We start from the raw sequence: 15162 nt of genomic DNA on the forward strand, positions 1-15162 counted from the left end.
TCTTGCAGTGGGACTGGTTCAAGGCAGCAGCTGCACTTGTGGGAGTTTTCACACCCTTTTGACGTTTGGCATTCGGGTGAAAGCAAAAGGCTGAGCCTACGATGCCCCTGTCTAAATGCCATGGGTCCCAGATGAGGGCATCCAGTCCATTCTGTTTGCTCCGTGCTACCTAAGCGCTACCACCTGGCCTTTGGCAGCTCCGGACTAGGAGGCAGTAGTTACAAGGACGCTAAGGTTCATGGCAACCTAATTAACTCAAGCATTGGAAAACCGAAAGAACATGGACAGGGAGGTCTTACCGTGATTTGTTGTTAATGCTGTTCTGTGTGTGCACCCTGCATCTGAGGGGGGGGGAGACCTTTCCAGGGCTGATCCAGGACTTTTCCAGTTTCCTTACAAAGGAGCTCAGTGGAGACTTTCATGAACGGAATTGAGTGGCTTGTTGGGTTTTTTTAGCATGGTAAGCTCTTGCATATACCGTATTTTTCGCTCCATAAGACGCACCAATTTTTTAGGAGAAGAAAACAGGAAAATATAATCTGTTTTCTTCGCTCCATAAGATGCACAGACTTTCCACCCCCCTGTTTTGTGGGGAAAAAAGTGCATCTTATGGTGCGAAAAATACGGTAACAAAGTCCATGTCCCTCGGTCTAGGGTTTCCAACCCTCTCCGAAGGAGCAGCTGTTTGTGCGTGTTTCATCAGCGACAAAACTCTGCTTTCGTTTCCTGCCTCCTTAGCTCCTCCACGGAATCTCTCTGCCAATCTCTCTCTCTGGCTGGTGGCCTGGGCCTTACCAGCAGGAGCCACCAGTATAGTGGTTCATAGAAGGGACCTCTTCCAGACTTTGTAGGGTGAGACTGGAAAAGGAACCTTTGATTTTGCTGTTGTGATTTAGTTGCAGAGTTTGTGAACTTTGGCTCAACTCCTCTAGCGGCACAGCAGAAGTAAAGGGACTTACCAAACAGAATTAACTTCAAATCTCTCCAGAGTAGACCACCCCTTTTTTCTCTTATCCACTGGCACTAACAGTCTCAAATGCTCACTCTGATACGTTGGTAAAAGAAAGAATAAAAATGTTCATTCACTCACAGTCAAACAGCATGCTGTACAATAGTGCCTGCTTACAGTAATAGGCCTCAAGAGTAGGGTTGCCAGATACATGGGTACCAAAAAGAGGACATAGAAAGACAAAAAAGACGACAGAGGAGGATGTACTGAATGTTTCATTTGAATCGTTCCGGATTAAACCCACAATCAATACAATTTTATTACAACAGCTGCCAATCAATATCTCCTAGTGAACAGTCATGTTAAAAAATAAAAATAAATTAAATGGAGGCTTTTTTTAAATACCAAAAAACATTACTTAAACAGCCAATTGTACCCTAACCCACCCCAGCCTGGTTGCGGAATCCCCCGGCCGCTTGCACTCTGCACAGGCTCAGAGGCAACCTTGCTAATCTGGACGCCCAAGCAAAGCTCCGGCGCAGGCAGGGGGAAAACAGTGCTGGGCAAAACCGAATGAGGCAGCCTCCCCTCCCCCGGGGGTCATAAGTTCAAGGCTGGGGAGTGTGGGAGTTGGAGTCCCCAAAAGGGACTTTGAACAGGGACAGTCCGGGCGCTTGCCATCCTGTTGATGCACTCGGGCACTGCTTGCTCCTGCTGGGCACGGTGGGCGGCGCTCCGCTCGCACTGCCGTTCTGGGCTGCACGTGGGCTGGGCATGGTGGATCACCGAGCAGCCACGGCAGGGGCAGAAGGGGGCGAGGGCTGCGCTCTAAGCATCGGTGGGCAGGCGGGGGTGGGAAAAGACAGGGGGAGGGGGGTCCTTCCATGTTTGCCCTCCCATCCAAAATTATAACACAAATTATACAAAAGCCTGACATTTTAAAGGTTTTTTTATCTTTGCCTGCCAGACGGAGGACATTAGGCTAAAAAGGAGGACCTCTTCTCCTTTTGCCGGACGTCTGGCAGCCTTACTCAAGAGACGCGTTTCCTGCTTCCTGCAGGCTGCATTCACAGAACTGCACTCACGTTGACTGCACTGCGCACTAACTGTCTGCAGATTTAAAAGAGAGGGGAGAAGACCCTGAGCAGAGAGATTTGAGATCTCTTTGAAATCAGAGGCAGGGAAGAGATAATTGGTGACTGCTGGATTTATTGATGGACACAATCCCCCCAGTCCAGAAGGGCCCTCCCCAGGCACATCTGCAGGGAGTGGGCGAGGTTGAAAAAACTCCGACAGAATTTACTCCTCAACGAGCTGTAACAGTTCGATTTTTAAAACTGCATGCTTCTTCTTTGGCATGGCAGGAGGGCAGACATGGTGGTTGCTGATTCCCTCCCTCCCTTCTCTCATCTGAGGCACGTAAAGATGTGTGTGTGTGTGTGGGGGGGGTTCTTTGCACCTGTTGGTTTTGGGTCAGCTGAGACACCTGGATGTGGGATTTTCAAGGCCTTCCAAGATTCCACATCTCAGGGCAAGAAGGACAGCAGGAGCGCGATTTTTCTCACCAAGGTCTCCATAATGTGCACAGATTCCCCTCTGTCCAAAACAATTGGGGCAAAGCTCAGGCACAAACCTCTGAAAAAGGTTTTTTTAAAAAAATGATTCTTCTCAGCGTTTAGTCGCCACCAAACAAGGCTGTGGCCATCTTGATGGTGTAGAATTTCCATCTCCTGCATTAAATGTTTGTTTGCACTGAAGCACCGCTTATGCAATTATGTATAATTTGTGTGCACACACACACAAAAAATCATTCTTGTTCTTATTCTGCTTCAAAAACTGCAAAACACCTCATGCTCTTTTGAAACGAGGAGAGCAATGTTGTGCTTCTCTATCCTCATATATGAAGACGAATCCAGAGGTTGGGAGTTCGATTCTCCACTGTGCCTCCTGGAAAGGGGCTCCAGAGGGTCCCTTCCAGCTCTGCAGGGCTAAGATGATGGTTGTGATCATAATGACAAATCAGGATATCCTTCCTTCCTTGCTTCCTTGCTTCCTTGCTTCCTTGCTTGCTTGCTTGCTTGCTTGCTTGCTTGCTTGCTTGCTTGCTTGCTTGCTTGCTTGCTTCCTTCCTTCCTTCCTTCCTTCCTTCCTTCCTTCCTTCCTTCCGGTTGATAGTAGCTTTTAAAGAAGGCGAGAGTCAAGCAAAGGGATTTGCAATGATGATAAATAAAGAAGAGGAGGGGCAGGATCTGTTCTCTATCATCCCAGAGTGCAGGACATGCAAGAATGGGTCCAAGGTACAGGAAGCCAGATTTAGGCTGAATATCAGGAAAAACTTCCTCACTGTTAAAGTAGTATGATAATGGAACCAGTGACCTCGGGGGGGGGGAGGTGTTGAGCACTTCAGTGCTGGAAACTTTCAAGAGAAAACCTGACAGCCACCTGTCGGATCTGCTTTGATGTGGAGTCCTACACTTGGGAAGGGGGTTGGACTGGATGGCCTTAGAGGCCCCCTCCCAACTCCATGATTCTAGGATTCGGTGGAAACAGGAGCCGCAAGAACGCTACTGGGAATTCCACTTCTGAGATAAATGTTCTTTTCAATTTCATCCCGCACTTCATGCCCACTGGGCGTAATAACCTACTGCCTAGGTTACAATTGACGTAACTGGGGTTGGTTCCGTGCCTCAGCTCCGGCTCCCCTTTGGCCCTCCAAAATGTTTCCACCTTGCCTGCTCCTCCCGTCAATAAAGCCTGCTCTCCTCTTAGCGAGCTGATGCGAGGTTTCCTTGCCTCGCCCTACGGCTTGCCCGAAAGAGGTCATTCGCCCGCCCTGCCCTGGGTGCTCAGAAACCGAGACCATTACGGTGTGGCTTTTTATTTATTTGTCTCATTTTATTTTATCCATTCAACTTGTATGCCGCCCACACTCTGCAAGAGTCTTTTTGACCTGTGGTGTTGCGGGAGAGAAAGGCGAGATGATGATTCTGCTAAGAAGCCCGGCTCGCCTGCACTTTGGGAATTAGAAAAGAAAGGAAATGGATTATTGAGTTTGCTAGAAAAGACTTCAAGATTGTTTTTGTGTGGCCTGGGGGTGACGTGCCAAAGTGCTCTCTGGTTTTGATATTTGTCTCAAAAGCAACACATGAGAGAGAGAGAGAGAGAGAGAGAGAGAGAGAGAGAGAGAGATGAAAAAATGGCCAAAAGAATTACTTATTTTTCTTTACAAAAATTCTACTGTTGTTTCTCCGATGGTTGAAGTGTGCCCACGCCTTCATCTGAACGGTGGCTTTTTCCTTGTGCCTTCCTTTCTCCTTCTGTGCTGTCGCTCTCCATGGTCTGATTTGCCTGCCTCCCTGTTGACTGAGCAAACCGTGTGGTCTTTTTACACACACACACACACACACACACACACACACACACACACACACACACACACACACACACACACACACACACACACACACACACACACACACACACACACACCATTATGCTATTGCACAGAGTGTTCTTACCAAGAAAAATCTCCAAGCCCTTTACCGAAGATGATCGCAGGGAAGCAAACGGGCAGGTGAGCCAGGCGTGGCCTGGTTTCGGCCGTGGCCAGGCGTGCATTTCCACAACCCAGACGGGGCCCATTCCTGATCTCGTCATGGGGGACACGTGCTGGATTCCTGTCGTGCCCTCTCTGTGGGGCAGCCTCTGCAAAGTGTCCAGAAACTGCCCTGAGTGGAGTTTTTAAATTATTTCTCATTCCTTCCCACTTTGAAGGTGTTTAAGGGTTGCTTAGGGGTTTTTTTGTATCATCTGTGTTTGATCCTTTTTAGTTGGTGTCTACTCCCTGTTTTTCGCTTTAATGTTGTCTTTTAATGATGTAAGCAGCCTTGGGTCCTTTTAAGGAGAAAGGTGGGGTAAAAATATTATAACTAAATAAATAACTAAATAAGTAAGTAAGTACGTAAGCAAGCAAGTAAGTGCAGGAGGAGATTGAAGGCAGAAAAGGAATAGGATGATGAGAACAAGAATGATTGCACCGAAGAAGCACCTATGGATTTTTCAGAGAGGCCCAAACTGGCAAAAATGGGCATCACCTTTGATGTGCATTTAAAAAATAATAATAATAATTTTTAAAAAATTAATGAGAGATGTAGTTCCAATCTGACTTTTCTTATGACAGACGATGGTGAAAGGAGATAAGCTAACACCACACAGTCCCCCAAGCTGGTGCCTTCTGCACATGCTGGATCACATCTCCATCATCCCCAGCAGCAATCCTTCGTTGGGTGGTGGGGGTGATGGGAGAGGTACTGCCATGCACCTGGGAGGCTCCCAGCTGGAGAAAGTGAGTAAAGCAAGCAAGCTGGGAAGTGTAACCTGGCCTCCTCTTCCCCCCATTAACACCAGAAATGAGCTAAATTGACCTGTGAACAAACAGACCTTCAGCCAGAAAAGAGGCAATAAACACAAATCCGGGTCTGGCGAGGGCCACGCCATGCAGGACTTCCTGGATGAACAAACATTTGTCTTGGGAGTGGTGGCCCGGCAAGCAAGAGACTAAGGGCTCATAAATTCTGCCCGATATCAACCAGCTGAGGAAAAGGAAGGCGGATGCAGTGGCCATGTGGTGCTAGGCTTCTGCTCGTTCATCTTCCCACCTCAGGGCCATTTGGAGACCCGCCTAGTCGAGAGTTTTCTGTGGGGACCAGTCGGGAAGTAACTCAGTCCAGGCGGCTCACTACAAAGAGCCGGGCCAAACAGCAGCCTTAGGAGGCCAGATTGGACCTTCTCGGTGGTTACAGGAGAGCCGTCTTGATAAGCTGCAAACAAGGGTTTCGTGGCAGCTTCCTCCTCTTGTTTCCTCCTCTCATTATCTTTTGCAGGAAGTCCGGGACCCCTAAAGGTACAGCACTGGGACCAAGCTGTTAAGAATAGAAAATAATAGTGTGAAAGAGAGAGAAAGTCAGATCTTGCTGTCCGGGGGATGGTCTCTTAATTTTTCTCAAAGATATAACCAACCTACAACGTTCCTGAGCAACCACGTTCCACCCAAAAGAAGGTCTCCTTTTCTCTGCATGTGTTTGTGCCTGTCTGTGCATGCACACCCATGTACCTGCATGCACAAGGGCACATCCTCAAGCGCCCTTTGCTTCTTCAAATGGAAGCAACACTAATTCATCGTCAGCAGCACATAGCAAAATTATGACCAAAAGAAGCTTTCCTTTTCACGTCCTTGAGGCTAATGGGTTCTGGAAATGTCTCCTTGAGGTGTCTCATTTTGTCAAGAAAGCCTAATTCACTGAGAATGAGGAATTTCTCTTGAGCGCTCGCTGCCTCCTGAGGTTCCACTGTCGTACTGCTCTAACAATTAGGAAGTTTTTCCTGATATTGAACTGAAATCTGGCTTCCTGTTACTTGAGCCCATTTAATGAGTTTTCTTCTGCAATTTAGTCATGCTGAGACATGTCAACAAGGAACATTTAAGCCCCGTAAGGTTTCTTAACTCCAGGTGACAAGAAGACAAGAACCAATGTGGTTCTCTATGCTTTAAAAAAAAAACAGGGTCTTTTTAAAGCTTGGAACCTGTACAAGCTACCAATAAAGAAAATGAGTGTCTCTCCCTTGGAAAGCAAAGCAAACACACAGGCACACACACACACTCCAAACACGGAAAAATCAGCTAATGCTTTTTTTAAAAAAAATGCAAGCCACCCCCTCATGATCCTAATCCTTCAAAGCCTCCATAGCAAAGCTGTAGTGATATTCATTACGTGCAACCTGTCGTGTTTGTGTTGAAGTGCTGTTATGTTTAATTTATGCGAAAAGGAATCCCAGATTCTTTTCTTATGTGCATGGAGGCAAGAATTTTTTAAAAAAAATCACAAGTTTTCTTCTCCCAGAATGAGATCATGCAAGTGAGTTCATTTGTTTTTTACTATTTCAGGTCTTTTCTATGAAAAGTTTGCAGAAATGCTTTTTGCACACACGCACATACACACACACAAACCTTCTATTTTGTGCAGAAAACCACAAAAGACAAGGCTTTTAAAGTAAAGATTTTGCAAGGAAAAACACCCCAACATTTTTTGGAGAGTGGTGTCGAACTGTGGCCCTCCAGATGTTCTTGGACTTCAACTCCCAGAAGCCTTCACCACCACCTCTGCTGGCCAGGATTTCTGGGAGTTGAAGGCCAAGAACATCTGGAGGGCCACAGTAGCTAAAAATGACAGTAATGAGGCTGTCCTACATTGGTCACCTCAAGAGAAGGCAAAGTTCTCTGGAAAAGGCAATAATTCTGGGGGAAATTAGAGGCAGTAGGAGAAGAGGAAAACATTATGTACCTGTCTGTCTGCCTGTCTGCCTGTCTGTCTGCCTGCCTGCCTGCCTGCCTGCCTGCCTGCCTGCCTGCCTGTCTGCCTGTCTGTCTGCCTGCCTGCCTGTCTGCCTGTCTGTCTGCCTGCCTGCCTGCCTGCCTGCCTGCCTGCCTGCCTGCCTGCCTGCCTGCCTGTCTGCCTGTCTGTCTGCCTGTCTGCCTGTCTGTCTGCCTGCCTGCCTGCCTGCCTGCCTGTCTGTCTGTCTGTCTGTCTAGAATATATTTTACCCCACCATTCTTAAAAAGGACCCAAGGTGGCTTACATGATTAAAAGACAGTATTGTAACGCTAACAACAGAGAGTATACAATTATTTAAAAGGCTCAAATGAATACCACATTGAAGAGCATAAGCCACACCACTCAGTCAGTCAGCCAGTCTTTCAGGGACAGCTTGCCTGAAGAGAAAAGTCTTTGTCTGCTTGTGGAAGGACAACCAAGATGGGGCCAGGCTGGCCTCCTGTGGGAGGGAGTTCCAGAGTCTGGGCACAGGGACAAAGATGATGGATCGAATCCATCAGAGAAGACTTTACAAGACCCGAGCAGGGCTGTTGAGGACAGGAAATTTTGGAGATTGCTCATTCATAGGGTCGTCATAAAGTCAGACATGACTTAATGGCACAACAGCAATGTGGGAAAAGTCTCCAAGCAGTTGCATTTGGGGGGAGGGGATCTCATTGTGTCAGGAACACCCTGTTCTTCTTCGTGGCCTCTGTGAATGCACACTAATGGGTTAAATCTGCACTTGTGCAGAGGCCTCGGAATATTCTAGAGCTTAAAGTAACACTTTTGGCTCCGCCCCCCAGGACCTCATGGTCCGCCCGTCCTAACAGTTACCTCAGTTCCATTTTTTCCGCTGCTGCAGTTAGGTCTCCTGGCTAGAGCTCCGTGAAATTATTGGAAATTCTTGGAAAATATTTGGCTCCTGTTCGATTCTTCATTAAGGAAAGTACAAAGACTTTATTATTTAGGAGGGGAGGTGTGCGTTTTGGCCCTTTGCGAGGGTTTTCCCTCTTTCCCCCTCCCTTCCCCCCCCCTTGGACTGTTCCCAGGCCTCCAAGGCTTCCTCATCTCCCAGGGTTACTTTTAAAAGCTGCATTGCCTTGGAGAGTCGCACAAAAATCTTTGTGTATGCATCGAAGCGGCCTCTGCGTCCGCAGAACCCGACCCTTTACCTCATATATAACCTAGGGAAAAGAGTAAAGCCTCTAAAACTAAGGCCAAACCCTTAGTTTTATAACCATCAACCCCTCATTCTTCGGCTATTCCTAGCCTGCCACCACAGGCTTCCCCGTCCTTGCCTGTCCTCACTCCTCAGTCTCCTGTTGAGTTTCTTTCCTAGGGCTCTTCGCCTCCATCTTCGCCGTCGTCGGTCCCGCTTCCTCCTACTACAGAATTATCCCTGCAACATCCTCTCCGAAAAACAAGAAGGTGAAAGCGAAGCATTTGGCGCCATCTTTAGAGATTCCCGGTCTCCGAGCCACTCGGGACCGAAGGTCTCACCCCACGGGGCTCGACATCTTCGCCCCAATAAAGCGAGGAAGCATGCGCCTAAAGAGGACTTGCGAAAAACAAGAAGGCGAAAATGAAGCATTTGGCGCCATCTTTTAGAGATTCCCGGTCTCCGAGCCACTCGGGACCGAAGGTCTCACCCACGGGACTTGACATCTTCGCCCCAATGAAGCTAAAGAGCATGCGCCTAAAGAGGACTTGCAACCGCTCAAGCTCTCTAAGAGCTATTTGAGACGTTGGAGGCAGCAAATGCAAAAGCTGTATTATCTGCGTCTGCTATACAGCCTTGCTGCGGAAACTTCATCCCCCGAGTCCTCCTCGTCCTCATCGGAATCCTCCAATGAGAGTTCAACATCGTCGGTACCGTCCTTCCCTGATATCAGGAGGAAGAGGCACCGATCGGTACCGAGGGAATCTCCGTTACTGGTGATGCCCGAACATCGATGGACCTCTCAGGTCCCAATACTCCTGCGGCCTCCGGTACCACAGAAAGAGATCATCTCCTGATACCAAAAGACATAAGAAGAGATGGTACCATGAAGCCTCCCTGGTACAGGAGGTTAAAACATGCTGGTACCATGCCTTGGTACCAAGCAGAAGGCTAAAACATGCTGGTACCAGGAGGTCAAAACATGCTGGGACCATGCCTTGGTACCAAGCGGAAGGCTAAAACATGCTGGTACCAGGGGATTAAAACATGCTGGTACCATGCCTTGGTACCAAGCGGAAGGTTAAAACAGGCTGGTACCAGGAGGTTAAAACATGCTGGTACCATGCCTTGGTACCAAGCGGAAGGCTAACACTTGCTGGTACCAGGGGATTAAAACATGCTGGTACCATGCCTTGGTACCAAGGGGAAGGTTAAAACATGCTGGTACCAGGAGGTCAAAACATGCTGGTACCATGCCTTGGTACCAAGCGGAAGGCTAAAACTTGCTGGTACCAGGGGATTAAAACATGCTGGTACCATGCCTTGGTACCAAGCGGAAGGCTAAAACATGCTGGTACCAGGGGATTAAAACATGCTGGTACCATGCCTTGGTACCAAGGGGAAGGTTAAAACATGCTGGTACCAGGAGGTCAAAACATGCTGGTACCATGCCTTGGTACCAAGCGGAAGGCTAAAACTTGCTGGTACCAGGAGGTCAAAACATGCTGGTACCATGCCTTGGTACCAAGCGGAAGGCTAAAACTTGCTGGTACCAGGGGATTAAAACATGCTGGTACCATGCCTTGGTACCAAGCAGAAGGCTAAAACATGCTGGTACCAGGAGGTCAAAACATGCTGGTACCATGCCTTGGTACCAAGCGGAAGGCTAAAACTTGCTGGTACCAGGGGATTAAAACATGCTGGTACCATGCCTTGGTACCAAGCAGAAGGCTAAAACATGCTGGTACCAGGAGGTCAAAACATGCTGGTACCATGCCTTGGTACCAAGCGGAAGGTTAAAACTTGCTGGTACCAGGAGGTTAAAACATGCTGGTACCATGCCTTGGTACCAAGCGGAAGGCTAAAACTTGCTGGTACCAGGGGATTAAAACATGCTGGTACCATGCCTTGGTACCAAGCAGAAGGCTAAAACATGCTGGTACCAGGAGGTCAAAACATGCTGGTACCATGCCTTGGTACCAAGCGGAAGGCTAAAACTTGCTGGTACCAGGGGATTAAAACATGCTGGTACCATGCCTTGGTACCAAGCGGAAGGTTAAAACTTGCTGGTACCAGGAGGTTAAAACATGCTGGTACCATGCCTTGGTACCAAGCGGAAGGCTAAAACTTGCTGGTACCAGGGGATTAAAACATGCTGGTACCATGCCTTGGTACCAAGCGGAAGGCTAAAACTTGCTGGTACCAGGAGGTTAAAACATGCTGGTACCATGCCACAGTACCAAGCGGAAGACTGAAACAATATATGCCCATAAGAAACGCCTGGTACTGAGGAAGTATTCTTAAGGAAGATACTGAATACTGATGATATGAGGAAGGATACTGAAAAAGAAACCAGAAGTCCTTTTTCACTTCTGATGCTCCACTTTCTTCTACTTCCCATGACTCTGACTCTGAATCTTCCGACTCCATGGCACCAGACCACTCCTAACCTGACCCTGCCAGACTCTGATATTTGTGATGGCTTTCCTCCATCCCTCATTTCTGAATTTCATTCATGTTCTAACATGATACAGAGAATCGATAAGGCTCTTGATTTAACAGTACATCAACTTCAAACAGAGTCTGATAAGGTTTATGCAGATATTGATGAGGAATCAGTGCCTTCCCTGTGCTTGTCCCTTATCCCATCTTTATTCTGCTTGCTTCAGTAGACCTGGGAAAAGCCCTTCTCTGTCCCTAAAATGTCCAGGCTTGTAGAAAATCTGTACAAGACCTATGGTACCAATACAGATTTTTAACTAGGCATCCTCCTCCTTATGAGGATGTGGACGCCACACAAGCCAGATCACGCTTGAGATCTACTACCACACCGAGCAGCGAGGAGGTTAGAAAGCTCATCTACATGGCAGCTATGGGCACCTACCATATCAACCTCTCTAACTGTGCACTACCCTCTCTTCAGGCAGCCCCAGCAGCATTTAATCTGAAAGGGCTTGCTCTCCATTAAGACGCCATGTCCCTCACTCAGCAAGAGAGTGTGATAGCACATCACATTATCGAGGTCACCTCCAAGCAACTCATGGCTGGGGTAACCTTGCAAAGACACAATTGGCTAAGGTCAGCCAACATTTCTGATTATGTCAGATTTGGAATAGGGGACTTGCTCTTTGCTGGCTCTAGGTTATTCGATCCCTAGATGGCCTTCAAAGAATGAGGAAAACAGCATGGTCGTACAACGTTCAGCCTTATAGATCTCAAAAATTCCCATTGATGCATCAGTACTCTTATAGTGTATACAGACCTTATACTTCTCAACGAAGATATCTCCCTCAACAGTTGGCTCAGTACCACAATCCAATCAACGTGACCATCCCCACCATTCCTATAGGAAGTTGACAAAAAAATAAAATAAAAAAAAAAATCCAACAGACACTGTGACTCCCTCCCGCTTACCACCGCTCGATTCTGCGTCACATGTTCAGTATACTTGCTCCCTTCTTTCTGCATGGACCCACATCACCTCGGATGCCTGGACTCTTTCCATTGTCACCTATGGGTACACCATAGAGTTTTGGGATACACCGGCTCAGCGGGTGATTTACACTCACTCTTCTACCACTCTGTGAGACAAGGTAAAGATCCTTTTTGGAAAATCAGACATATCTCCTGCCACTCCAGGTGGAGGCAGATCACTATGTCCCATTTTAGACCTAAAGGACCTGATTTTTCTTCATCAGCCAGCGCCGTTTTTGCATGGTGACCTTGGAACATATGCTTCCACTAATTCGACAAGGAGATTGGTTTACTTTGATAGACTTGAGTGACGCCTGCTCCCACATCTCCATCAGAAGTGATCATTGCGAATACCTCCATTCTCTCTAGGAAGGCCCATTTTAGAGTTCAGCGCCTTGCCATTCAGCTCTCGACGGCGCCTCGAGTATTCACATAGGGGCCGTATTGGAATCTTGGCCGGCAAGAGCTTTTCCTTTCCCAGAACGGCATGGTCTAAATTTGTTCCCTGATATGTCGCTCCCCTCCGTTGTCTTGGATCACAGCCCATCAGGCCCAAAATCTTCGGGGACTCATGATTTCCACCACATCTGTCATAAAGCCCGCGAGGCTCAAGAGGCAGTCCCTACAGGCCTGGCATCTGCCCTGTTTAACCCCATGAAAAATACGCCCTACATATGCCTCCAGATTACTCATGAGCTTGCACACCAACCCTGCTGGTAATCAACCCAGAAGACTTGGCCCTGGAAAGACTGTTTGCTCCACTCCTACCTACCTCGAGAATCACGACAGACTCCAGTCTGGTCGGATGGGGACCCCACTGTACCAGTCTTCATATCTACGACACCTGGTCAGTGAAGTAAAACTTTCTCTTTTTAAAAAAATCTGGAATTGCTGTGGTTCAGAACACTGCTGACATTGTCATCAGGCTCCCTGAGACTCCCGTCTGTTCCTCATCTTCTGACCCAGAATCAAGGGAAAACGTACCGTCCAGGTCTACAAGCTCTTCACCTCATGGCATGGAGAATTTCTCCTCAATAAACTCCATATTATCACACTCCAGGAAGCCCTCTACCAATCAATTCTATTTCTGCAATTGGCTGGCATTTCCCAAAATTACTACTCGCTACCCTAAATAAAGAGGTTTTCCCGTGGTACGGCAAACCTTTACCTTCCACGGGGCCAGTCTATACCACAGTGGACTCTTCACACTGTCCTGAGTGCCTCTCGCATTCATCGTTTGAGCCACTGACCACAATTGCTGGACATTTGTTGACTTTCAAGGTTATTTCTTAGTTGCAGTTACTTCCAGTAGCACTTCAGGTGGATCCTCCCTTCCTACTTTGCCACCTGGACAAAGTTATACTGTTCCCAGATGTCTCCTTCATACCTAAAGTTTCTACTGAGTTTCATATCAGTCTGCCCACTTTCTTTCCTAACTGCCTACAGATGTAGAGAGGTCTCTTCACCTGCTAGATGTTCGCAGAGCATTATCGTTCTATGTTTGCAGGACTGTTTTTTCCCCCGCAAGTCTAATCGCCTGCGCCTGGTGAACGCTCACTTTACCGGAACTTTGGCTACTTCTACAGCTTTTCCTCAAGGGTGTCCCGCTGTCAGACACCTGCACAGCTGACAGTTGGCCCACTCCGTCAGCCTTCATCTTTCACTATTGCCTGAATCTGCGGGCCAAGGAGGATGTCATTTTTGGACGCGCGGTCCTGTCTGCTGTTTTGCCGTGACGTCCCTCCTCCTATCAGAGGCAAGCTTGCTAATCACCCATTAGTGTGCATTCACAGAGGCCACGAAGAAGAAAGAAAGGTTACTTACCTGTAACTCTGGTTCTTCGAGTGGTCCTCTGTGAATTCACACGTCCCGCCCGTCCTCCCCTCTTTCCGTCACGGCTGTCTCACCTTAGAGCAGCAGCGGAATTTGGGGAACTGAGGTAACTGTTAGGACGGGCGGACCATGAGGTCCTGGGGGGCGGAGCCAAAAGTGTTACTTTAAGCTCTAGAATATTCCGAGGCCTCTGCACAAGTGCAGATTTAACCCATTAGTGTGAATTCACAGAGGACCACTCGAAGAACCAGAGTTACAGGTAAGTAACCTTTCTTTTCATTCATTCGTTCGTTCGTTCGTTCGTTCGTTTGTTTGTTTGTTCGTTCATTTGTTCGTTCGTTCGTTCATTTTATCCTGATGGGCACTGAGCAGGGGGGGGGTGGACTCGATGGCCTTAGAGGCCCCTCCCAGCTCAATTATTCTATGATTCTATGGCTTGATGTCACAGGAACTGTCCAGGTGGTCCTTTCCACAGCCGTGGTTTTGCTTAACTGTTTCACTTGTTTCAGTTGTACAAGGAAAACTAGTAATTCTACTACTCTAGCCACCCCACAGAGATTTCTGAGTGGATTCTGTCCCTGGTTAATTAGCCGGAGGAGGGCAGCCCTTGTGCTTTTCCACAGTCGGCATTCTACAGGTGCCACTTTTTCAGGCTCCTGAAGCCATGTAATTGGTGAAGCAGGTGTGGGACATAAGTCAGTCTTTGCCAGTAAATGTTCAAGAGAAGGAGCTTAGCCCCCCCCTCCCTTCACAGCCATCTGCAGTCTAAAGGGGACAGTAATTAGTGAAGGAAACCAAGAAATACACAGAGAACTTAATTCATTATTTAATAGAAAAGGATGAAAAAGAAGAAGGATAGTTTTGAAATTTTCACTCTCAGACCAAGAGAAATTACCTCTGAGACCTTGATTTTTAAGGATCCTCATTTGACATCTACTGAGCATCATGACTTCATGTTGTTAATAATAATTATTATTATAATTATAATTATAATTATAATAAATAATTATAATAAATAATAAATAATAATAAATGTGCTATCAAGTCAATTTTGGCTTACGATGACCCGCGTCAGGGTTTTCCAGGTAGAGAATCCTCAGAGGTGGTTTCCCCTTCCCTCCTTCTGGGCTTGTCCTGGGACCACCGTGTAGCCGGCCCCAAGGCCACCCTGGCTGGCTCTTCTCTCTGAAGGTGCACCGTGGGGTGAATCGAACTCTGAGCCTCTTGCTCCTCAGCCAGGGATCTAAACCACTGAGCTATCCCGCCAGCTCCATTTCAGAGACATCAAAATCTAAATAACGATGCCAGAATCTTAATGACAGAGCCTGGTCGATCATCTGGACAGTTTAAAGCAGAGGTGGGCTGTAGACCAT

General features: G+C 47.6%; 1 protein-coding gene across 2 annotated transcripts in view; it reads left to right on the plus strand.

The window, feature by feature from the left end:
• PDE2A (phosphodiesterase 2A) overlaps nucleotides 1-15162 on the plus strand; it is a 350282-nt gene that overhangs the window by 254617 nt on the left and 80503 nt on the right. The window lies entirely within an intron of this gene.

The sequence above is a fragment of the Pogona vitticeps genome, chromosome 3 (genome assembly GCF_051106095.1).
Source record: "Pogona vitticeps strain Pit_001003342236 chromosome 3, PviZW2.1, whole genome shotgun sequence".
NCBI classification, from domain to species: Eukaryota; Metazoa; Chordata; class Lepidosauria; order Squamata; family Agamidae; genus Pogona; species Pogona vitticeps.